Raw genomic sequence first — 27008 nt, 5'->3', positions numbered from 1 at the left:
GCTAGTTTAGGGAGAGCTGGCAAATTCTGATAGAATCTAATGAGATCCTTAGAGTGTAGATTATCCTGTGGAGTTATAGGGACTGATTTTGTGCAGTCCTGGGTGTGTTTGCGTATGTGAGAGTGATATATATATTTGTATTAAGGAAGTGTATTGGTTCTGTGTACCACAAATAATGAGACAAATTGGGGGAGGATTCAAGTCATGATCTCATGCTCCCAATTCAAATTATGCTCTTAACAAGACAGAGCAAGGATTCCCTAACTTCTTGAATTGTTCTGTGGCCTTGGTTTTTCCAAAAAGATAAGCTTGTGACCTTTAAAAAAATATATAATTTCTTTTCTGAGAAATAAAACTTACCTGAATGTGGATATACTCAGGATTAGAGAGGGGAGGGGTGCAGAAGAGAGGAGGGAGATTTTTATTTTGTTTTGTTTTGATAGGCAGGCCTAGCTTTTAAGCATAGTGAATTATATTTCTAAGGCCACTCCAATCATACTGATTTGGAGAAGGAATGTTCAAGTAAGGAAACAGAGTTGTTCTTCACATGGGTTGTCGTCATTTTTCGTTTCAGCTGTGAGAACTGGACATTAGCAGCAAAATTAGATTATTGTGGTGACCTGCTTCTTTCTTAGTCATTCTTTTTCCTAACAGTGATAAATCATTGCACACTCTTTCTTTCTTTCTTTCTTTCTTTCTTTCTTTCTTTCTTCGTGGAGGGTATTTCCAGGAAGGGGAAAGCAGTGAGAAAAAGTGTGTTATACAGCTTTTTATGAAGTGAAATCACTTTTAAAAACAAAACAAAAACAAGACCTAGTCACCTAAACTCTGCCAGGTTTCTCATCTGGGGCACTTCTCTCATGCTCCCAGTTTTCAAGCTGATTTCCCACAAAAAAAACAACTCCTCTAAGGGAAGGGAACATGATTACTATTTTCACACACCAAAACTGTAAAGTATACCCCATGGGAGAACTGTTGCACCATCTTTCAGAAACGTGGCAGCCTTCATCCTCTCAGGTGGCCATGCCTACAATTTGGAACCACACCAGCAGATTTTATTTTTTTTAAGTTATAAGGTTTTTTAAAACACACACCCTGTATACATTTCCATGAAATCCGCTCTGGAGGGGCTCCTTTGTCCATAATTAAATTTCATCTAATTAAATGAAAAGGTAAGATAGAGATAGCCATTTTAAGATCCCCCATTATAGTCAATTGGGCAAAAATAGTTTTGGATTAAATAGATCTCATTCAGACCAGAGTAACAAATCTGGCTGGATTGAAACAGAGTTGATCCTAAACAGATCAGGCTGCTTTCAAAAGCTACCAATACAAAGCAAATCTTGTCAAATACATCTCTATGAAACATTTTCATTTTAAAAAAACCCAAATGGAAATGGATGTTGCCCCTGTTCCCCTGCCCTCAAAGCAGAAACGTGCATTGGTGTGGGAACTCAGGGCTTGGTAACATTGCTCTTGCATCTTGCACTCTTCTATGGGGCAAAAATTAAAGATGTTTACAGAAGTCCCTGCACACATAGGTACAGAGGTCCCTGCACACCTGCCCAGAAAAAGAAGGAAAATTGTGGGGGGAGAACACAAAAACATTCCATCAAGAACTACCTGCTACTGTGGATGGGATACAGCAATATAAAATAGGCTTTAAACCTCATGTTTGTGAGTCCTTGCATGCCAGCTGCACACATGGAAAATTCAGATCTGTGTGACTTGTTTGCAAAATATCGCCCCTGGAAGCACCCCAAGAGCCATTGCAGATGATGACATCTAAAGACCAATGTCATCTGTTTGGTTTCTGTGTGCCACTGCTTCTACTGTGCAAGCCGCACGCAACTGAACTGATCCCTACTCATCCAAATGGAACACAAAAACACAGCAGTCTTGCCAAATCCCTGCGCAAGTTGACACCTCTTCCGCGAGGTACTTTCCCTCCCACTTCTCGCTTGGTAAGCAGCTGTCTGGAGACGGCCTTGCTTTTTGTTGCCACAACCAGAAAGGACACAGAATCAGCAAGCAGATGAGTCATGGGCAGGTCAACAAATCACTGAATCTCCAGTTGCCTTTGCTATTTAGAGATGGAGTAATCACAGCTGTCGTCTGTTGGCCCAGAACAATGGTCTTTTTTTGCACACAACCCGCTGGATTTGTTTGTATTTTGTAGAGAGGGCAACACATTTCTGCAGAGATCAGCTAGTGTAAAAATATTTTCCCATGTTACAGACAGAATTAGGAGACACAGGAAACTGCCATACTTAACCCATACTTTTGGTCCATCAAGATTATCTACACCAGGGGTAGCAAGTTAGTGACGCTCGATGTTGTTGGACTCCAGTTCCCATTATCCATGCCTATTGGTCATGCTAGCTGGGGCAGATGGGAGCTGGAGTCCAGCAGCACCTGCAAGGCCACAGGATACACACACCTGGTCTACGAACACTGGTTAGATATCCATGGTTTCAGGTAGGGGCTTTCTCAGACAAACTCACCTGGGAACATATGGGGGCCACAGTCTTTGCCGTGAGTAGAGTCATATGAGAATGGGTATTTTCTTTGTACATCTGCTGGTTTTTTCAGAGGATTAGATGGTAAAATGTGTGCAGTTCAGAATGTATATTCAATATTATTGTCAAACAAATTAAAAAAAAGACTTCTGAGGGGGGAGATAAGAAAATGTCTTATGTGAATCATGAGCATTACTTTTATTCTGTTTTTTGGTAAAGCTTGTGGCTGAGTTAGCTGAGCTGGTGTGCTGTCACAGAATGTTCATTAATACTCCACATAATGAAGCTGCTGGCAACAGGATGTTCTCTGTCTAGCTTCCCTGGGGAAAGGACAGATTCTGGAGACCTGGAACACAGACTCTGAGACTGATCAGATAAGAGAAGGTGTGGCTGCAATGCTTATTAGCTGAAGGTACTAATCCATGGGGTAGAGTCGAGTCCAAAGGAAGACTTGGCAGAATAAAATGAGCATAAGGGTAAATGGAGTGAGATACTACAAACTGAGGAAAGAATTGGGTAGGTGGAAGGGCACGGGGAGACTTGGCTGATTGAATGGGGGGGTTGTTTTTGCTGTTGGGAGGATACTGCTTTTCAAATTATTAATTGTTTGTATTTGTATTTTAGATTTTGTGTGTGTTCGTGGAATCTCCCTTCTGAAGGCTTTTGCTCTAGAACCATGGTTCCTAATGTGGGGCACACGGAACTTGATTTTTAAGGATTCAAGAATAAGTTATTAACAGTGAATGGCCTTTTCGGCTTCCTCCACGTGAATATGAGTTCACTTTTTGAATAATAAGAATTCTATGTCACGGGGGGAGGATTGGCATTTTAGAGATGCTTAGATGGGACATGGCCAAAAAAAGAGCAGGAACCACTGCTCTAGAAGGTAGCCTTAACATACTTGAACAAACAAAGACTTAGGCTGTGTACACACCATACATTTAAAACACACCCACACACACACCAAGGATCCTTGGAACTGTGGTTTAAAGGAACTGTGAATAGTAGGTGTGAATTTAAACTATAGTTTTCCTTTTTGGGTGGGTGGGTGCCTTAAATTCTCTTTACATGTATTGTGTGTATGCAGCCTCACAGTCGGGATGGAGAGTCAGGACTTTGAAGAAGCAGTGGAAGCACAGAACGGAAGTAGAAACCAAGGAGAAATTGAGGCATCATTTATGCACATGAGGTATTTGTGACTTTTGGAAGAGGATAGAAAAGGATTTTGGTAGCCTCACAGTCATGGCCAGCTGCTAGGATCTTAAGATGTTTCTGTGTAAGCATATGGAGGGTATGTCTGGGAAGGGGAAGTATAAAATGCAACTGCATTTTATAATCAGGATCTTTTCATGAACAGTTGTGCAGTACGTTACAATGTGTAAAATTTGTAGTTGGGAATGTATCTATCCGTGGCGTCATCATACATTTTCACAGAAACATTTGCTGTGTCAAATCAACACTGATCTATGGCAAATATAGTGCAAAGAACGGCTCAGTTTGGAGATAAAATGAGACGGAATATGCAGAGTTATTTCCAAACCAGTTTAATATGGCCAGCAGTTCTTAGGTACATGACAAAATACTGAATAAGGACTTTCTCTTTCTTTTTTTATGTACTTACTGAGAATTGACAGGAAGTACAGAGCTTGAAAGGGGGAATCTACTTCAGCTTAACAGCTTCCTTTATTTAAAAAGAATGGCTAGGATCCAAGAGCTATTCCACATATGCGCCCAAACTTTCTTGGCCCTGTTCAAACCACTATAGCCTCCTGTACCCTCTAGCTAGTTGCCCTGGATGTCAGTTGGACCTTCCTAAGGGGGTGTCATTTCATGGGGCTACATCTAGAAAGGAAACACACTAAGCTCATAGTGTTTGTACATAAGGAAGAGCCTTATTCAGAAGTATAGAAGGATTTAGGGCAGTGTGACCGGTTCCACTGCACTGGACACTGACGCTAGGGGACGCCACAGAGAGTCACAACTATAATGTAGTGAATTGGGCAAAACAGAAGGCAAGAAACAGGTGGGGCACCGAATGTTGGCCCTGCACAAAATGCCGCTGAAATCTGAAATACCAAAGTTCACCCCTGACACGAGGGTTTTTAAAGTGTCACCACTTAATGCATCCCCCCACAAAAGATGATAAAACAGGCTACATATTTCAATGTGACAGTTTCATATTATATAGATGCAAAATTAAAAATATACTGTAATTTAAATGGAAATATGGTAAAGCTTGCCGTGGGGAATATTGTGACCTGGGGATCAATTTGCCTGCTCTCAATACATGGTAACTTTTGAAAAGCAGCTGCAAGACCCCTTTTCTCCCATCTTAGGCCCCACATGCACTATACATTTAAAGCAGTATCATGCCACTTTAGACAGTCATGACTCCCCCCCCCCCAAGGAATCCTGAAAACTGTAGTTTGGTAAGGCTGCTAAGAGCTGTTGTTGTTGTTTAGTTGATTAGTCGTGTCCAACTCTTTGTGACCTCATGGACCAGAGCACACCTGGCACTCCTGTCTTCCACTGCTTCCCAGAGTTTCATCAAATTCATGTTGGTCGCTTCTATAACACTGTCCAACCATCTCGTCCTCTATCATCCCCTTCTCCTTGTGCCCTCCATCTTTCCCAACATCAGGGTCTTTTCTAGGGAGTCTTCTCTTCTCATGAGGTGGCCAAAGTATTTGAGCCTCAGCTTCAGGATTTGTCCTTCCAGTGAGCACTCAGGGCTGATTTCCTTCAGAATGGATAGGTTTGATCTTTTTGTAGTCCATAGCACTCTCAAGAGTCTCCTCTAGCACCATAACTCAAAAGCATCAATTCTTCGGCGATCAGCCTTCTTTGTGGTCCAGCTCTCACTTCCTTACATCACTACTGGAAAAACCATAGCTTTGACTATATGGATCTTTGTCGACAAGTTAATGTCAACAGTAAAAGCTGTTAGGAGACCTCTATTCCCCCACCAAGCTAAAATTCCAAGTTCCCTAGGTATAGTGACTGATTTTTAAACCTTGTGAAGACATATTTAAACTGGATATACAGGCAACAACCAATTTATGCATTGCAGTTGACAATAGCCCGCACATGTATCACAGTAACCAGGAAGTGGCCAGCGAAGAGGGCAGAATGGGGGGTGGCATGGGGGCGGGGCAAGGGCTTATATGTGCTCTGCCACTGCATGCAGTGACCCAGAATGCAACTCCCATTCAAATCAGGGTTTGCCTTATACTGGAAAGTCTTTCAAGAAGGGACACCTTCAGAGGACTGTCCTCCGTAAAGTCACCCTATGTTTTGGATCCTCCTGGTCATTGAATGCAACTCCCAAACCTGTTAATACAATTTAATTGAGTTGTTTCAGGTGTTTTGGCAACTTTTCCTGACACCTATAGTTTCTTGAACTATCCAAATTTGCATCTATATTTAGCATATATTTAGACACTGATTATTTCTGACTCAATTTTTTTTCCTTCCCTTTCCCCATTTCTTTAAAGAAAGTCATGCACAGGAAGATACTGAACTTTAAGCAAACTGGCTTTATCTGCCTCGGTTGGTTTCCAGCTAACACAGTTCAGTATTTCATAGGAAAACTTCTGATCATTTATTGCTGACTTCACTGAGACAGTTTATGGTTCATTAGCTGATGATTCAGTTCAGGGACACTTTGGCCAAAAGAGGTCTCTGCAGGTTTACACATCTGCTGTGTGAATTGGTTCCCAATAAAGAGCAGGGCTAGAGCTCAACTTCCATTATTAAAACTATTTCTAAAAATAAACCAAGACATTTTACACTGTGAACTCTTACTGGAAACTCATTGATCATTTAAATGCAACAGCCACTCACAGCTGATTTGGAGTATTTCTACTCTACTTCACAAATAATTATGAAATATAGTTATTTTTCTCTATCACTGTATCAAGATGATAATACAGGGAATGTAACAGGTGTTGCTGGTGGGGTTTTTTATTTTATTTTATTTATTTTCAGCATTGGTGTGCTTCTCCATAACTCAAAGAGAGCCGGTGTGGTGTAGTGGTTAAGAGCGTAGACTCGTAATCTGGTGAACCGGGTTCGCGTCTCCGCTCCTCCACATGCAGCTGCTGGGTGACCTTGGGCTAGTCACACTTCTCTGAAGTCTCTCAGCCCCACTCACCTCACAGAGTGTTTGTTGTGGGGGAGGAAGGGAAAGGAGATTGTTAGCCGCTTTGAGACTCCTTCGGGTAGTGGTAAAGCGGGATATCAAATCCAAACTCTTCTTCTTCTTCAAAGATTTTTGGATGGTTTACAGGAGAAAACAGCATAAATATGAAATAAATATTTAGTTTTTATTTCAGGCTTTTGTGTTTTATGTCAAATCAGAGCACACAGAACCCACAGGATTCAAAACACCAAGGCTTACACCACAGGTGTCACCAACCTTTTTGGGCGGTATTGCCCTAAAATGATTTGTATTCAACACAGTGCAAACTGATTTCTGCATTGGGACTTCCCCTTCATCTTCTCCCTCCTGCAGCCCCCTATGAATCCTCAGGAACTGCCCCAGAGGCCCCCTGCTACCACCCCTGGAGCAGATTTTGGGAGTGCAAGGGTGGCTGTGGAGCGAAGGGGAGTAAGAGGAAGCCCTGCTGCATGAGCAGGAGTCTGTTGAAATTCCTCTTATGGGCCAACACAGCTCCTGTTTGTTTTTTAATAACATACGGTTGAATTACTTCTCCTTGCTATGTTCGAACAATCTTGTGTTACATCATCCCCAGGAACAGCATGGAAAGGGAGGGGTGGAGAATGCAGGAACACGTTATTCCTATTTTGTTTTGCCATTCTTACTGAGCTACAGCCGCATCATAGCCATGACCAGCAATCTCAAGGACTCTGAATACTATCATTGTGTCAGCATCACCATCTGCCTGCTTAATATGAAGGCCAGCATTATGCATGTGAGCTAGCAAAGCTTTTGTAAGCCTTGATTTATTGTTCAGAAAAGCAGCTTGATGTTGCAGTCATCAATAGATCACTTAGACTTGGTTACTTTTCACCTACATTGCCTTACTTTTATTACCATTGTATTATACCCAAATATGCAGTTATGTTGCCATAACGTCGCTTACATAAATGGCACATAGAATGTCTAAATTGCTCAGTGGTTCCACCAATGAAGCCAAATTACATGTTATAAGAACCCTCAACATGCAATGTGTTGTCAGGCAGCTGTTCTGCTCATGATGCAGAGTATTTATTCTCCACAACACTATTTTTATCTCAACAACAACATGCAATCATAGTGTGCCAGGAACAACTATCACTGCCATCGCCCATCCACATTTCCACATGTGATGGATATTTATCAACAATATTTACTGATGCCCAGATATTACACCGATTACAGTATTGCACCTGCTGTCTCAACTTCCTTGCAGCATTGTTTCCAATAGTGATGTTATGTTGCCATATTTCAAAAAGTGAACATCCAGACAGCTTTTTTTTTTTTTTTTTGCAAAGTTCTTGAGCCAATTTTCAGAAATTCCACACAACAGACAAATTCCATATATGTCCAGAAAATCTTGGATATTTCTTGGAAATCCCGAATGTATGGCAGCCCTATATAACTGATCAGAAAGGATCTTACTAATCATATCAAGGTACGTGGTGCATTTCTTGCCCAATAAGGTTGTAATGACAATGGCATCATCACAGTATTACTGCAGTTTCAGTTCCAACCCAGACTTGGTATAAGCAGAAATATTGTCACTCCAGTGTCATAATAAACTATGACTTTATTGTCATCAGAACAATCCTATGCAAACCTCTGACTCTTGCACTTTCCCCAACCCCACTATCCTCTTACATAGCCTCAAAGAAAATTCAGAAACTTTAGTATCTGTTTTGAATTATCCAGAAATTCTTGTATTATCAAAACCTGTCAAGCTGTGATTAGTTGTGGCTAACTATAGTTTGTTGAAATATGCCAACTTCAAATCACAGGTTACAAAGATGTCCTATTTGGACAAAACCATAGTTAAGATGAACTGCAGTTTAGCATTATATTTGAAATCTAAACTTCTGTCAATGAGTAACAGAAGCAGAACCTTCCTATCTGCTTGTGGCAGCTCTGAAGAAGAAGAAGAGTTTGGATCTGATATCCCGCTTTATCACTACCTGAAGGAGTCTCAAAGCGGCTAACATTCTCCTTTCCCTTCCTCCCCCACAACAAACACTCTGTGAGGTGAGTGGGGCTGAGAGACTTCAGAGAAGTGTGGCTAGCCCAAGGTCACCCAGCAGCTGCATGTGGAGGAGCGGAGATGCGAACCCGGTTCCCCAGATTACGAGTCTACCGCTCTTAACCACTACACCACACTGGAAGAGGGAGGCAAGGATATGAGCCAAGGGTTGCATAGATTAGTTCCCAACACAACACACCATGGTTTATCATAGTGATGACTGAACACAGACATAGAATATAGACACTTTCTGTTGCTTTTTGTGACACGACACATCAACTTTGACTTTAAAAAATAATCCTTTTCTGAACAGAAGCAGTTATTTGGGGGCACTTAGATTTGACACAGAAACACACACTTCTGCTTTCATGCCTCCAGCTGTTGAGATGTTTAATATGTTAGCTACAGCTATCTCCCTCTGGTGTTCTACAGTGAATGAGCAAAATGAAGCTACTGATTATTACTTTGTTTGCTGGGGAGAGAGCCTGGATTCACTTGTTTGTTTGTTTGTTTGTTTGTTTGGCTTGTAAATCACCCCCATCAAACCCCCAGTTTGCAACTTAAATAAAACTAAGCACAGACCCATAACAATACAACCCTAAGACATGTCATTAAAAAATAATAAAACCAACAATAAGCAAAACAATGCTGATAACATTTCTATGTTGTTATTGTCGTTAAGTCATTTAGTCGTGTCTGACTCTTCGTGACCCCATGGACCAGAGCATGCCAGGCGCTCCTGTCTTCCACTGCCTCCCACAGTTTGGTCAAATTCATGTTCGTAGCTTGAAAACGCTGTTCAACCATCTCGTCCTCTGTTGTCCCCTTCTCCTTGTGCCCTCCATCTTTCCCAACATCAGGGTCTTTTCCAGGGAGTCTTCTCTTCTCATGAGGTGGCCAAAGTACTGGAGCCTCAGCTTCACGATCTGTCCTTCCAGTGAGCACTCAGGGCTGATTTCCTTCAGAATGGATAGGTTTGATCTTCTTGCAGTCCATGGGACTTTCAAGAGTCTCCTCCAGCACGATAATTCAAAAGCATTTCTATAGGTATAGCAATTGTTGGAATAGTAATAATCATCATACTGAGAGCAACTAGAATGGTCAAGCGATGGAGCAATTCCCCCATGAGGGAAAGTTGCAGCATCTGGGACTTCTTAGTGCAGAGAAAAGGGAGTAAGAGGTGACATGACAAATGTTTGTAAAATCATGCACGGCATAGAGAAAGTGGGTAGTGAAAAAAATATTCCTCCTCTCATAATGATAGAGGTCATGGACATTCAATGAAGCTGAATGTTGGAATATTCAGGGCAGATAAAATAAAGTTCAGGGAAGATTTTATGGTTGTTGTTTTACTGTGTTTTTAATGTTTTGTTGGGAGCTGCCCAGAGTGGCTGGGGCAACCCTGCCAGATGGGCATCATATAAATATTATTATTATTAAAGCATTCCTTTCATAGAATCATAGAACTGTAGAGTTGGAAGGGACAATTCTATGAATGGAACTCACTCCCACAGGAGCCAGTGATGGCCACAAACTTGGAGGGCTTTAAAAAGTGTTTAAATTCATGGGGAAGAACGCTACTAACTGAGATGGCTGTGTTGTACCTTCACTGTTGGAGTCAGTATGCCTTTGAATATCCGTTGCTGCGAATCAAAGGTGGACTGAGTGCTGCTTTTATGTCCTGCTTGTGGACTTCCCACAAACATCTGGTTGGCTACTGTGAGAATAGGACGCTGGACTGGGTGGGCCATTGGACTATTCCAGCTAGATTCTTTTGCAAATATATATAGGCAAAATTACAGTGGTACCTTGTGCTAAGAACTTAATTCATTCCAGAGGTCCATTCTTAACCTGAAACTGTTCTTAATCGGAGGTACCACTTTAGCTAATGGGGCCTCCCACTCCCACCACGCCACCACTGTACGATTTCTGTTCTCATCCTGAAGCAAAGTTCTTAACCCAAGGTACTATTTCTGGGTTAGCGGAGTCTGTAACCTGAAGCGTCTGTAACCCGAGGTACCACTGTACACTTTAAAAACCAGAGCTTCTTCCGATTGTTCTCAAGGAGAGCACGGGCAAACCCAGCTAATGACAAGGTGACCTCTGGGATAAAGAAGCTTGCCTATCACTGAATTTCATCAGTATGAGAAACACAGAGGATTGTAGTTGCCAACCCTTTTGTTCTCATAATCTCTCCGTCTCTTTGGAAACTGTGTGACAGAGCAAAAAGTAGTGGATGAAGCATTCCACTTCTCTGCGTCTTCATACTTACTGGATGTGGTTACGCCTGTTACATTTCTGTCTGCCTCTCACACACATTTGGAAGCGCAGGAATGAAAAAGTGTCAGTCAAATTATTGCTTCCGATTCTTCTCCACACACCATTTGCTACCTATTTCTTCTTGGATCGTAATCACCGCCCTCTGCATTTGACATTACTCTGGGCTTTGTAACATGGCAGCATTTTTAGTTTTAGCATGCTAGTTTTAGTGTCTCTATCCTCACTGGTATTCAAATCGTGACTGTATGATGAATCGGGGTATTATTTGAAATTATCGTATCTTAATTAGGGCCTAGCGTAGAACTGAGGCATATCAGGAGTGGATGTCTACCGCAGAGCGGAACGGAAGACAGGTCAGGATCAAATCTCCGGGTGATTTGAAGTAGATTGGGAAAGATTCCAGACTCCTGGTTGTTGTTTTTAACTATAGCAACAACGAAATGACTGCCCTTCCTCCCAAACTAAGCTGCAGAAATGAAGAAAGCTGGGAGAGGATAACCAGGAGTACATTTGTGTGAGAGAGGAATATGAACTCTGTTCAGATCTAATAACCAGTTATGGCATTTAATATTCGAAGTCCCTTTTTCCCCACCTGTAGCTCCTGTTGGTGAATCTTGGGGTTCTAGTAAAAAAACAAAGAGAGCCTGAATCCTTTTTGACAAAATAAGGATTCAATGTCCTACATTCTGAGGACTTTTCCTTTAAATTATGCTTACTGGTCGCTGAGTGGTAGAAATGATAGCTTAGTCTGAGTTTTCAGCAGGAGACTTAACTATAAACTGCTCACCAGCCCCCAGCTGGACCTTTGATTTAAATTGCTTCAAGCTTGATAATCAAAGTTGCATTGTATTATATAAGCTTCCAAACATTTGTCACAGGAGTTAAAGCTATCAATTCCAGGCTTGATGTGTAGAAATAAAATTGACATTCACGGTGCCAGATGTTGCAAATGACATCAAAATCTGTAAATCTGAATGGTAATTTCTTGCTGTATATGTCTATCCAGGACTCTGTAAGTTAAAATCTGTGCTCCAACGTGTCCTTGGAAGATAGATAGTATGAAGCCAATGAAATTGCCTGAAGCGCTTAGCGGTCTTGATGAACTACCAGCAGTCTGCACTCAGCAGCAAAGTATCTGAAGTGTCATCAGGGGTCACCTCATTTAAAATGAATTATCATAATCCTAGCATTGAACTTCTGAAGGGAGGAATGGCGGTTAAGCAAAAATGAACTGAGTGGAACAAATAAGGTTGTGAGCCACTTCACCAGACTGAGTCAGTGACATCAGTGGACCAGCCCCCACAGCAAACAGATCTTTCAGAAGGTTGTGGCAGAAGTACTTTTTGGAGTTCCCAATAACTGAACTCCCTGCTTCTGCAGCTCTCTTTATGCATAACTCACATGGAGGGAATTCACATGTAGGAGGAGGAGTGGGGTCATACCTCTGGCCCTATTCCCTACATCACCCAGTTGGGTTATCACTACTTCTAATGTATTAGTGTTGACTGTACTATGGGAGTCTCTGGACCAATTTGGAGGGCTGTGTCAAAATATAGCATAACTGGGATATTATTTGGCATGATCATGTCTTTGATGAGGAAGGCCTACATTTCAGAAGCTGCTTACACATAGTCTTTCCTCTTCACATGTCAGTGCAGGACCATTGGTGATGTGGCTAGCCCAGCCGCATGGCACAAGGAGCAGAACCACCAGCACGCCCTCCCTCCATCCAAGGAGAATATGAATAAATGTCAGTGCAAAGTATCAAGATCAACGTGTGTCCTGCAGTGCATTGGGTTGCTTATTATTTGCTGTACACTCATACTTACCAAAGGGACCATAGAATCTGAATCTAGCCAACAATGTATATTGGAGTGTTTCAGGACCAGGGATGGTAAATCCCATTTTGATGCTTGAGGGAAATAAATCAGTTTGAAAACACACTTTTAAAAGTTAGGCTGTATTTGCTTCCAAGAAGCTACAATTATTTGGAGGTGAATATCTAAAACAGAAATAATGAATCAAGAAAATGAGGAATTCACTTCCAGAATAACGAGGCAGAGAAAGGAGCATAAAGTGGCCAAAGCAATTGGTCGGCTAATATTTGTGATGGACTTTTACATAACTATTTCTCCCTACTAAAGTAGGAGGAAATAGTATCAAATTCTGACACATTTATCATGGGAGATTATGCTTTTGGTTGTTGGTATATAACTACAAGATAACAAAAACTTCTTCAAATAATACTAGCTTCATGCACACACACCAAAATATTCTCTCTTGCATTCAGCAGCTAATTTTTAATCTTTTCAGACTGAAGACATACGTTGAAATGTTATCTTTGGCTCCCTGTCATATGTGTACTGCAGGCATTTCTTTCCCTCCAGCATCCTCCTACGTTTCCTCTTCTGACTTTGACACTCACAATGTGTTATCAACTGTTAAAATGAAATAAAAGTATAAAACGCATAAAGTGGAAACAAGTTACCTATCCATAGCTAAATGTCAGGGGTGTGTGGAAATGAAGTACTATAATTTCAGCTGAAATGACCTTTTATGACTTTAATTAATGTTAATAATTACAGTATTACATTTAGGACTCAGTTGAGCCAAAGTTGAGGGCCTTTAAATTCAGTTACCATGAGAAAAACTCCCACACTAAGCCATCAGTTAGGGAGATTTCCTTTTTTTGTTTATTGCACAGTGACTACATTTTGTCCTTAGTGTTTGTCCTTCGTTGTCTATTGCAAACCACCCAGTGATCCTCAGATGAAGGGACAGTATAGAAGTTAATTAATTAAATAACATTTAATTTCTTTTTATGTTATTAAAAGAAATTGTGCTTTTTGAGCATTTGAAGTGCTCAGCGAAGTTTTTGTCCCTCTCCCCTAACGCTAGAACTCGTGGAGATCCAATGAAGCGAATGTTGGAAGATTCCGAACAGAATAAAGAAAAAATAAAAAAATTCCTTCCTGTAGCACCTTAAAGACCAACTAAGTTAGTTCTTGGTATAAGCTTTCGTGTGCATGCACACTTCTTCAGATGCACACGAAAGCTTATACCAAGAACTAACTTAGTTGGTCTTTAAGGTGCTACAGGAAGGAATTTTTTTATTTTGACTATGGCAGACCAACATGGCTACCCATCTGTAACTAGAATAAAGAAAGTCCTTCTTCACACAGTGCATAGTTACAGGGAAGTTTGCTCCCCCAGGATGAAGTGATGGCCGCCAACCCAGATGTCTTTAAAAGAAGATTAGACAAATTCATGGAAGATGAGACTAGCACCAGCTATTAGTCATGGCTGTGCTCTACCTCCACAGTGGAGGCAATGTGCTTCTGAATGCCAGTTGCTAGAGGGGAGTGTGCCCTTGTGTTCAGGTCCTGCTTGCAGGTTTCCCACAGGCATTTGGTTGGCCACTGTGAGAACTGGATGCTGGACTAGATGGGACATTGGACTTGGGAGCCAAAGTTTAGGACCCCAACATCAGCAGGAGATCACTTTCACCCACAACTGCTCACGGTTGGCTCGGCGTCTGTCTTCTCCATTCTAAAGAATGGAAGGGTGCAGTACTGCTGCCTATTGCATTTCATTGCAGCAAACATCTGTCAAGCTGTGTATATTATTTAAATGTACTCAGATATCCAACAGAACCTTTTTTTAAAAAAAAATCAACTTGCAACTAGACTGCTTTTGAAATAGATAGACAGATATAGATATAGGCTAAACCTTAAAAGTATTGGAGCATCAAATCCAACCCTGTCTTACAATGTACTCACAGTTGAAGTAACACACATTACCATCTGGAGAAGGATCCCCATAAAACCATTAAATCTAGAGTCTGAAATTGCTTATCTACACCACTGCATAAACCACTGAAAAATCCATATAACAGTCCAGTTTGGTATGTTAGTATTTATATTCAGTTTTCTGAAGATAAAGTGTCCACAATCCTGGCATGAAATGACATTTCTGAACATGGTTTCAATGCCAGCAGCCAGACAGGCAGCCAGGACCCACCAAGCCACTTTCACAAGCAGATGTAAAGGTTTGTGTTCATTGTTTTGAAAGGAGCTGGGGGGGGTGAGGAAGAAATTCTACGGTAGGATGGAAAGCAACCCCCTTTCCAAGATAAATTGAGATGTAAGCTTGGACCCAACTTGAAATGGCCCACAAGTCTTAAATCAAGGAGGCTGGCATAATTACCACCAGGACCAGAGGGAATAAGCTGGGGTTCACAACTGAGGAGATGTTGTTGCACCCAAGTCCCACTTGTAGCCTTCCAGAGGGCATCTGGTTGACCCCTTTGAGAAGAAGACACTGGATGAGATGGGTCTTTGGTCTGATCCATCAGGGCTTACATTCTTATGCCACACTGTTAGTTGAGCCCATTCCAAATTGAGTGGAGGGCTATTTGCCCAGCACTAGTTGAGGAAGAAACCTTTGCTTGTGTTACAACAGTTGTAGCAGCATTAGGTGTGAAGCAAGGCCTGTCTGGCTGTGAGATACGTGGTTCACCCAGCTTTTTGCTCTAACCTTTCTTCTACTCCTCCTCCTGAAAATCCAGCTGCATGGATGCAACATGGAGCATCCATAGAACACAAACTGGCTTCTACTGCCTGAAAGAAGACAGTCACCCTGTGCCAGTTCTGTTTTCTGTTGATACTCTGCAGTACAGCTTCATTGCATAAGGCACTGGCTGGGGCTGATGGGAGTTGTACTCCAAAACATTTGGAGCTCTGGTGTTGCAAATCCCCATTGATCTCCATGGAACTTATTTTCTAGCATGCATGAATAAAATAGTGTGGTTTCTGTAGCGCAGCTAAAATCTTCAAGTGATAACTATGCAGAAGGTACAAGTGAGTCAGCAGAGCTATCCTCCTGCCTCTCCAAAAGAGCAAAATTTATAATATTGGAGCATGTTATGGAGTAACCTCATATTTTTCTCTTTTCAAAGCATTTGTTGGGAGGGGGAATGTTGGGCTGTGCTAATATTTATTCAAATGTATTATTCAGATGCATGTTTTACTATTGTTTTCCTACATTTTTTTTTTAAAAAAGCCCTACATAATAAGCAGTTTGTAGAATCACGACTAGCAGACGTTTGTCATATGGGCAGTCTATGGCATATTCTGTGAGTGGGAAGATTATAAAGCAGCTGCTCTCCATGACCTGCTGCTTTGAAAATGTGGGAGTGATTTTCATGTGACGGGGTGAGCACTTGCCAGTAGGAATGGCGAGGAGAGGTGACACTTGTTCTGAACTGAGTGGTAGAGATCACTCACTCTGTGCAAAAAGGGATGAGGGAGCAGCATTAAGGAAAGGGAGAGATGAACCCCCTCACAAGTACTATCACTGAACTTTCAGCTACAGCTTTTTTTTAATCACAGATCTTGGGACCTATGATTGTGACCTGATATCACCCTCAGGTCAGTTTCACACCTGAAACAAGCTCTTGGGGACAGGTTTGTGGTATTTCTGAGAACATCCCTGAGGGCTAGAGTAAAATGAATGTGAAAATGGCAATTATATTATTAAAAAGAACCATCGAGTAGATCCTTGAATTAAAGCCCTTATCAGTCGACTGTTTGAAAGAGCTCTTGAGTGTCAAATCCAACTTCAATATATGCTCAGATGAGAGTGTTCTGGGATTATTTAGCACATGGCAAAAAGACAAGGGTCTCTTGTATCTCATCAGGGTAGGAATCGGGCCTTTAGTATGGCAGACCTTGCCCTATGAAACTCCCTCCTGCTTCATATCAGACAGGCTGTCTGTATTATCTTTTTCTCTCTTTTTTTGAAAATAGGTTTTATTTGATTTTACAAGTATAAAATTATGACAATTTCAAATACATACTCAAATTTAGAAAGTTCTACGAATCTCCAGACTTCCCACCACCCCCTCCATGGGTCCTATTGTCATCATTTTCAACTGCATATTATTTCATTATTATCCTTTAAGCTACCTACCTTCTTGTGAGAAAAATGTGGCATTCCTAAGCAGAAGGTAATCATCATTAGATATTTTTTTTAACACCATTGAAATATAAATCTATATTTATTAGTATAACCTTTCCCTTTGCAATTATCCCACATTTAACTGTGTGACATTTTCTTAAATGATCTTCCAGGAAGACTCTGTGGCAGTCTATGATACCCAACTAAAATCTGCATCGGTGAAAGGATTTGTATGTGAGATAATCTGCTTTGCTATTCCTTACATCTACTGTACTAAAGATATTGAAAGATGCTACTTGTTCTGTTACTACTATTACTATTATATTTATTAATACCCTACCTTTTTCCTTGATAGAGGCTCAAATAAGAACAGCTAAAACATAGAACCTTAGTAATCATTTAAAAGCAGTTAAACACTGATAGAATTAAAACTATATATTGTTGTGAGTTGTGGGGGGGGGAGTGCAAATAAACCATATATGTGTAAATAAACCATATATCATAAAGACACCACAGTCTCTGCTGTCCCTCATTCTGAGGAACCCCTGGAGTCTCAAACCCAGTGCTTTTTTTCTGGAGGGACGCAGGGGGACGCATACCCCTAAACATTTTGTGAATCTAACGGGAGAAAAAACTAAAAAAAATATTAAAAATTTAGTTTCTTCTCTTGCACAGTGAATCGTCAGTTCCATTGCTACCCCCAATGGTGGCCTCATTTCCTGTCTCAGTGTTTCCTGAGTCTCAAACGGAAGCTAGCATTTAATGTGTGAAGTAGGAGCTGGAATCCAGCATGGTGATTGGTCAGTTTCGTTGCATTTACTGTATTTATTTTTCCCAATTTGAACTATAAAACGGTGATTTCCTTAAGTCAAGAGTACCCCTAAACAATTTTTTAGAAAAAAAGCACTGGTCACACCACTTGGAGATTGGGATGGAATGCAGCAATATATACTACTAGATATACTAAACACAAACACAAACACATACATACATACATGCAACATTCTACTAGATTCGAGGCTGGCCCTAACATTTGTCAGATAGCCACCTTCAGCAACCAATGCTGGAGAACAGACCTGTAATGGGATGTTAGAATACAAAGTTATGCATTCTAGGCAGCTGGCCCTGCATTGCCAAAGCCAGCCTCAGGTGTGGTAGAGGATGTCTCATCACCAACGTTGAAGTATGACTCAACTGTCCATCTAACATGCTACAGTACAGGTAACAGGAAGGTGCACCATCTTGTCCTGGACAGCAAAATGCCTTGGGCCAGCCCTGAGTAGACTGAATCAATTTCAAGTTTTCTCCTGAAGTTGCTGAAAGGATCTTGAAAAATGCAAGGAACCTGCCCCCTTGAGCTTTGCCTGTCTTGGCTTATTAAAACAGGTCATGAGAAGCTGGGTCCACCATTGTAGATTAGTAATGCATAAGGGGTTAAGCTCCAGGAACTGGAAGCAGCTTTTGTTCAGATGTTGTTAAAGAGACACCTGCCTCTGGTCCTGCAGGTAGCCTATACAGTAGCCATCCTGAATAGTCATCATTCCTGGCATTGGAGAACAATGGGATGTCAAGCATTATCACCTCATAGAATTTTAGATTTGGAAGGGAGCCAACGGTCATCTAGTCCAACCCCCTGCAATGACCTCAATATGGATCAGCCTCACATTATTCACTTAATATGTGTAGCTTAATGTTAATGACCAATGTACATGCCTCGGGCACCAGCTCCCGAGGATGAGCCCTTTTGGGGCCCCCAAATATTTTTCGAGTTGGGGCTGCCCCCCTCCATGTCCCAAAAGCACAGAGGCAAAGCGCAAAGCCAAGCAAAGCAGCCTCCCACTGATGGCGGTGCCAGGAGGACGTGAAGGAGGAACCACCGGCCACTGAAGCTGCATGGCTGCACTGGTGGAGGAAGAGGCGTACAGGGGGAGGGCACCGCTCCGGCAGCGTGATCCCAGCAGGGTGCCATCACGGCTGACCTCTGCCTGCGCTGGGCACCCTGCGCTGGCGTGCCCCGCCTACTCTCTGCCCCCCGGTGCCGGAGCATGAAGCTCTGCCACTGCATGGCTGCCATGTTTGTCTCTTCCCCCTGCTGCTCCCAACATCCTGACATCACATACGTGATATTGGGATGGCAGACATGATGTCATGTGTGTGACGTTGGCCCCCACAATTGGCACCTCTGGAGCATGCTATTCAATTGATGCTACACATTCTCCTACAACACTATGTGTGCATGCTGTGTATATGTTGTGCATATTCTCTGCACCTTCATGTAGAGGCCTATCTAGCATTCTCTTCCCACCATGTCCAACCAGGTGCCTATGGGAAGCCCATAAGTAGCAATCAAGAAGAAGAAGAAGAGTTTGGATTTGATATCCCGCTTTATCGCTACCCGAAGGAGTCTCAAAGTGGCTAACATTCTCCTTTCCCTTCCTCCCCCACAACAAACACTCTGTGAGGTGAGTGGGGCTGAGAGACTTCAGAGAAGTGTGACTGGCCCAAGGTCACCCAGCAGCTGCATGTGGAGGAGCGGAGACGCAAACCCAGTTCCCCAGATTACAAGTCTACCGCTCTTAACCACTACACCACACTGACTCTCTACAAGCACAACAACAATCTCTTGCTTGTGTTCCCAGCATACTGCCTCTGATCTTGGAGGTAATGTATCGCCATCATGACTCTCAGCCATTATTTCTTCACAGTCTTCCATTGAACGAGAGATAAAAATGAACTATATAGCTAATAACACTTAGCACAATCTGCCAATTATGAAACTCTGAGAGGGGCAACAAAGACCGTTGTATAAGGAAACTCGTCAGCACAGACGTGGCAGTCGAGCATAAGAAGGTGCGATGCAAAGTCTTCCAAAGAGCTCTCTGTTTTGATTACAACAATCGTTCTTTTTTTATAAAAAAAAATCCTTGTTCCTTTTTCTTTTGTAAAGACTTTGTTGTATCTATCAGGCCCTGCAAAGCAGATTGCTAGGCAACAGACTCTGCAAAAGAGGAGCTTCCGCTCAAGCCCATTACTGTTGAGTTGCAGAAAGAGACCTGACAATACGGGAAGCCCACCGGCTGAACTTGTGAAGGCGGAAAGGAGCTCAGTAGCGAGGGGAAGAAAAGGGAGAGGCAAAAGGCAGCTGTTAAAAATAAATGGTTTCAACGGTAACGCATGAAGATAAAAGAGGGAATTGTAGCACAATTCTATACACTTGCTCAGAACTAGGGATGGCTAAGCATGTCCATTTTGGTTTCTCTCACTTTTTCAGTTCCCAAGTTTCCATAAGAGTTCGCAATTTTTGTTTAAGTTCTCATGAAAATTCATTGGCATTTTAGTATGAAATTCTCCTAATACGTTACATTGTTGTATGCAGTTTTTTCTAATATATATACGTTTTTGCAAAGCGTTTCCCTCTAATATACAGCACTATTCTCACTAATCTATATGCACTTTACAGTAATAAATTCATTTTCAGAGACATTGCTTGGCTGGAGAACTGAAAAATTGAGAAATTGAATTTTGGACAGCAGTAGTGTTTTGGTTCACACCCTCTTTTTAGAAAGTGCAGATTCAGTAGGTTGCCTTTAAATAAGAACTGAATCCAATTTCTTCCCTATCCTAAGTCTCTCTGGGTGGCATTTCAACCCTCATCATACTCAAAGTAGACCCATTAAAGTTAAGGTACATAGATAAGTTAGGTCCATTAGTTTCAATGGGTCTACTCTGAGTAAATCTTATTTGAGTCAAGTTACAAGAAAGGCAATTCCAACTGAACATCAAGAACTTTCTGTCAGGAAGAGCTGTTTGGCAGTGGAACGGACTCCCTTGGGAAGTGATGGACTCTCCTTCCTTGGAGGTTTCTAAGCAGAGGTTGGATGGCCATCTGTCATGGATGCTTTAGTTGAGAGTCCTGTATTGCAGGGGGTTGAACAAGATCACCCTCGGGGTCCCTTCCAACTTGACAATTCTATGATTCTGTGATATCCATGTAGGGAATTTTGTCTTTGCAATTCCTGCATTCACATCAGTATAACGCAGATTCTCATTTTGTGCTAGTTCAAGAAGCAAATAGCACACGTGCAGCGCCTTACAGGGACTGAAATGCAGAAACAGACTCCCAATAAGCATACGCTGCATCCATTTCGCCACATGCATCACAAAGAGGGTCCTTGACTTTCAACTCCCTGCCAGTGCCTCCTTGTTTTTGCTTTATACCTCTCATATCTCTCAGATAGTTTATGAGGTTTTTAATGCATTTCCGAGAAACAGCCTTCAGATTAGTACACACAGTAAACAGCATTTTAAAGGGTCTGCTTTATGTCAGTTTCTCAACAGAGTACTGAATGGGTAGCTTAATATTTGGGGAAAGTGTGTACATTTAAGCAGTAAATGAAAGTGCCAGACTGACAGCCTTAGGAGCTAAATCATCTTTAAGCATCAGAGTAGATATTTTCACCAGAGGAGAGCCATTTCAGATTCCTTGGAGTGCAGCTGGAGTTTCCTTTGAAAATATTTCCTTTTAACCTCCACCTGGTATTTACAATCTACTTACAGAAGCATACAGTAGAGACTGATGGGTCTTAGCCCAGGTACCATCATGGCAGACTGGCTGTAGAAGTAGTTTTTAGGATGATGAAACCTTTTCCTCTCTGGCTACATGCCATGCTGACCTTGAAGGAAACACCAGTTGCATTACGCAGCACTAGGGTTCTCATTGCATCCAGAAACAGCTTCTTAGGTCTGCCATGTCTATTAGTCTCTCCTATCCGTATGACCCATCCTTTCCAGACTATTGGTGTAGATAGTGTCAGCCCAATATATTTTGTGGTGAGTGATGCTCCCCCCCCCAAGAGAAGCTACCTCACAAATTATTCTGGCACTTCAAGCAAACAAAACCCAAAAGTGCCTCTTCCCTTCCCTGGCAGCAAAAATGCAATAAATAAATAGCTTGGACCACCTTTTCATGTCACCCAAAGCCAGCTGTCTGAGGCTGGCTCACTATCTGAGGAAAACTCTGGGCAGCTCCCAACAGAATATTAAAAACAATAAACATCAAACATTAAAAACTTCCCTAAACAGGGCTGCCTTCAGGTGTCTTCTAAAAGTCAGATAGTTGTTTATTTTCTTGACATCTGATGAGAGGGCGTTTCACAGGGCTGGTGCCACTGCCGAGAAGGTCCTCTGCCTGGTTCCCTGTAATCTCACTTCTCACAGTGAGGGAACCACCAGAAGGTCCTCAGCACTGGACCTCAGTTCCGGGCAGAACGATGGGGGTGGAGATGCTCCTTCAGGTATACTGGAACATTAGTCAGGCAAACAGTTGGGTGTGGACAAGCACTTTCTCAGGCTGAAGAACTAGGCCTATGCCAGGAGATTTATAGGACTAAATGGAACCCTGCTGGCCCCTCCAGTCACCTGCTGCAATACCACCCTGCAACGGTGGTACTGAAACCCAGGCAAGAGCTGGCTGAACCCCACAGTAGCACAGAGAGTCTACTACTTGAGTCTGACTGGTAGAGTCCTTAGTTTAAGATTGCTTGTGCCTTGTACAGCCTTATTTGCAATAATTGAAACAATCTCCCTGGTTGTAGGTAGTGTGTCCATGTTTTTGTTTCATTCATAGCATTCATGCAGGGCAAACTGCAACCCCTGTGCAGATGGCCAATGCATGTAGTTGACTATGTCTGCCCCTACAATGTCATATTTAGGACTTCAGGTGGTGCATGTATCAAAAGATTCTCGAGGTTGCACATGGCTTTGGCTTGTCTTCTAACAGATTTCTTGCAAGTCTAATCAACGCACAATATTTCCGATGCATTAATGCTGTGGCTGTTAACAAGGCAACTGATTTGTTTAGGCGTAATCACTTGTCTACTGAGACCTGAACAGAATTTATTAACTTAATTTCATACGCATCTCCAAATTCCACATATTAGTCAGCACTTGAGTTTACATTTTGTGTTTTCTCTCTTTCTGCGGAGCCAGGATGTGAGGCGCAACTGGTTGCCTGCTGATAGTGAACTGCAGAGATTGTAAGGTTGGACATACATGCAGACCAAGAGGAGGAAATGTCACTAATGTGGAGATTTTTCTTTAGATTAGCAAAAGGTATGCAATGGCGTCTTCCGAAGGGTGGAGTGTAGGCATAGCAAAAAACATTCCATTGACCAAAGCTTTAGAGAGTGATGACAAACTTCCATTAAACTCATAGTGTGGCTTATGAACATGTAGAATTAACATGCAAGCTACTGCTTCTGTTGTAAGGTTACATGTCATATGTTACACCCTTATAGAAGTGCTGTCATAATCATGATCCAAAGACCATGGAATCAGATTTATATCACACCACAATGATGTAGGGCTTATATTTTCAGCTACTCCAGCAACATCTGGATTCGGGGGGGGGGGGTGTTCTGTCCAAAGGAGTGTTGCTCAGCCCCATTCATATGGTCCTAGCTAGCAACCACAGATTTACCAAAGCAGTGTGAAAAGAAACTATGAGACTAGGGCTCCAATGTATTATTGTAATTTATGAATCAGCCTTTAATATTGAGAGATCCACATTAAATCACCACAGCAGAATGTGGATGCAGTTCCCAGTAGGAAAAAGGTACTGCTGTTTACCAGATTGTATAATACTTGCTGGAGGTTTTCTTTTTTACATCTGTTCTTGCGACATGCAAGTTTTGGCTTAAAAATTTACCTTCTAAATCTACATCATAGCTCACATACATCCTGGTATAAAATTTTAAGATATGTCGATGTCAACCTTTAGTTCTTTATCTGAGGCATTTTTGCCCTGCCTTTTGCAAAAAAGGGGCTTTCACTAAAACTATTTAAAAGACAATAAAACTGGCAAGTGTTAACTATAAAATAGCAGGTTTTAAAAGCCACACTGACTGCAGCTAAAAATCATGAACTCAGAAATAACAGATCAGTCAGGTAAAAGAGGACAAGCATGCTAGGAAGTAATTAAAAGACCCAATGGGACAGGCTTTGTCTGGAGGTGAAGAGGTTGAGGAGGCGCCAGGCAAGCATGCCTACAAATGGAGCTTCATAAATTGGAAGTCACACTGAAAAGTTCCTCCATCCCACCAATGTACCTTACAATGATAGGGACCAGAAAAGGCCTCTGAATGAGATCTTGACTGACGGGCAGGTTTATGTTGAGAAAGATGTTCCCTTAGATACCTGGAATTAAGGCCACCACTTAAAATTGATCCTCAAAACAAATAGGGAGCCATAATGGCAGATCAGATCCTCGGAAAGAAGTACCACTGATTGTAATGAACATAATTCCAAGTAAACATACTGACAATGTGCATAGAAATAGAGAGATTTGTGTGATCTACTTCTTGAATTTCTGAGTATGCATCATGTTGCCTCAGCTTTTTTGCAAAATAATTTACTTATTGACATTGGCCTATGAATACTTTATGCCATTGTTGAGAACAAGGTCTGTCTGGTAAACTTCGAACACTTAGGCCAAAATCAACACAGAATTAAATTGGGCCAACCCCACTGATTTAAATTGACTGAAGTACCTTACATCAGAGTTGAAATGCGGCCTTAGTAAATGGGATGGGGTTAGTGCATAATAGTTTAATGAGAAGAATAAAGCACCCAAAACATAAAAAAAAATAATTATATGTCCCTGGGTGTAGTTAGGTCAATCAAAAGAACAAAATTCAAGCAGCAGAAATCCAACCATTCAATGTATCTTTTCAGGAGCATCATCCTTGGTTTTTATAGATATAACACAGCAATGCCATTTATTTAATAATGCTTAATAATAATGCTGGTAATGTCTGGACCTCTATTGCTTTTCACAGAAAAGCTGAGGCATCATAGCAATCCTTTATGCCCTAAGGTCTCCAATGCAGTTGGCCTTAAATGAAGTCATACAAACCACAGGGAGTCAAGGGAGGTTTTGTGGTGTTCTCTTAAAATATAACTGCAGAAATTCTGCTGTGTGGAAAGTACCCAACTTGTCCTCCTTTTTCCCCTTATTTTTCACAAGAATAAACCTAGGGTAAGGGTGGTGGAACAATAGATTGCTATGAGAATACATTCAAAACAAGTCATTTCTTTGCGACCACCAATAATTTGCAGGGCTTTCTGGACCATGTCATGTTATCCCCATGAAGTGTATTGGGAAGAAAAGACCATGGAGCTCTGCTTCAGGGGAGATCCTTCTTGTATGACTGAAGTCCACCTTTGGGCATCACAGCACTCTCACACACAACCGCTATCCATAGAGATAAAGGGTGTAAGTGTTTTGTCTTTTGTGGGGAAGGGGAGTTTTGAGCATCATGAGTTTTACTTCTGTAAAAAGAGTGATGTGTTGTGCCCATGACAGTTCCATAGAGTTCCCAATGTACTCCTGTCTCAAAACATTTGGATGATAGCTGTATTTATTTTGTATTTGTGGCCTTTAAATAAATAGGGGATATATGCACTCTGGAGATGGAGAAGGGACACACAGCTTTCCAAGAACTACTTTTTTCTTTCTGCCTAGAATATGATTTTTAAAAATACAAGACAATATCATTACCATTATTAGTAGTAATAGTAGTTTAATTTATTGCCTGCCATTCTCCCTTAGGTCATGGGACAGCTTACAATAATTAAAATGCAACATTAAAAAGAGTTTAAAATAACTTACAATAACAAAAATAGGCTGGGTCCTCAAAACATACATATCAGGTTTCAAAAACAGAGTAAGGAGGTGGCTGAAAGCTGTGTAAGGAAGACGCCAGACAGAACTGAGGGGCTGCCACAGAGAAGGCCCTTTCCTTGGCCGCCGCCACCCCAAGCTTCTGAGGGTGGTGGAACAACCGAGAGGGCCACCTCTGTCAGTCTTAACACTAGAGGGGCCTGTAGAGTAAGAGACAGTCTTTCAAGGATTTGGGATCTGAGTTGTTTTCTGCTTTAAACACTAATCTGAGCACCTTGAATTAGGGTCAGAAATGAATTGACAACCAGTGCAACTGCTATAAAACAGGAGTTATATGGGATCTAAATGAAACCCCAGCCAGTAATCTAACCACTGCATTTTGACCAACTGGAAGTTTCCAAGTCATCTTCGAAGACAGCCCCACCTAGAGTATATTGCAATAATCTAATCTGGAAGTTACTAGAGCATAGAGTGCAGTGGCCAAGTCCAAAAGAGACCATCACTGGCAAACCGTCTTGAAAATGGCACCTTTAGTCACCAAGGTACCTAAGCCTTCAGTGACATAGCTGAATCCAGGAGCGCGCACACACACAAGCTGTAGACTTCCAGGGAAGTGCCATCCCATCCAGAACAGACCATCTCCCCAGCACCCAGACGTAAGAACTGGGGACACATGACACCTATGACTTTTCAGGATTCAGCTTCAGTTTATTGGCTACACCCAGCTCATTGCTGCCTCCAAGCACTGGTCTAATATTTCAACTGTCTCTTCCGATTCAGATGGGACTCATCTGCAAGTTGATAGCACTTTTACTCCACAACCCCTGATGACGACTCCCAGTGGCTTGTACAGCATAGGGTACAAGATGGAAACCTTCGGGGCAACACAGGGCAACTCCCATGGTGCTAAACAGTAACTTCCCATAACTAAAATAAAAAAAAAATCCTTCCAGTAGCACCTTAAAGACCAACTAAGTTAGTTCTTGGTATGAGCTTTCGTGTGCATGCACACTTCTTCAGATACACAAATGTGCATGCACACGAAAGCTCATACCAAGAACTAACTTAGTTGGTCTTTAAGGTGCTACTGGAAGGAATTTTTTTATTTTGGCTATGGCAGACCAACACGGCTACCTATCTGTAACTGTTCCCATAACTACTTTCTGGAAACGGTCCTGGAGGTAGGAATGGAACCAGTTAAGGACAGTTTCCCACTTCTCTGAGATGCTCCAGAATGATAACATAGTCAACATTATCTAATAAGGGCACTGCTACATTGGACAGCCTTCTTTGAGTCTGGGCTCTGGTTTTTGTTTTTACAGCAGGGCTCTGTGACATTGTGACCCATCAAGCTGA

At 41.8% G+C, this 27008-nt stretch overlaps 1 protein-coding gene across 2 annotated transcripts in view; it reads left to right on the top strand.

The window, feature by feature from the left end:
* Nucleotides 1-27008, top strand: part of HTR1F (5-hydroxytryptamine receptor 1F) — a 104095-nt gene that overhangs the window by 7709 nt on the left and 69378 nt on the right. The window contains exon 1 of one of the 2 annotated variants that reach the window (XM_082220786.1): nt 22966-23083. The exons of the other annotated variant lie outside the window; for it this stretch is intronic. The gene's annotated coding sequence lies outside the window, so the exon portion shown is untranslated. Of the gene's footprint in view, nt 1-22965; nt 23084-27008 lie in introns of those variants that run through there. 2 annotated transcript variants of the gene reach the window in all.

This window comes from Podarcis vaucheri (genome assembly GCF_965113315.1).
Source record: "Podarcis vaucheri genome assembly, chromosome: 4".
In the NCBI taxonomy this organism is placed as follows: Eukaryota; Metazoa; Chordata; class Lepidosauria; order Squamata; family Lacertidae; genus Podarcis; species Podarcis vaucheri.
Note: the sequence above shows the minus strand (reverse complement) of the source record. Positions and strands in the feature narration are given on the sequence as shown.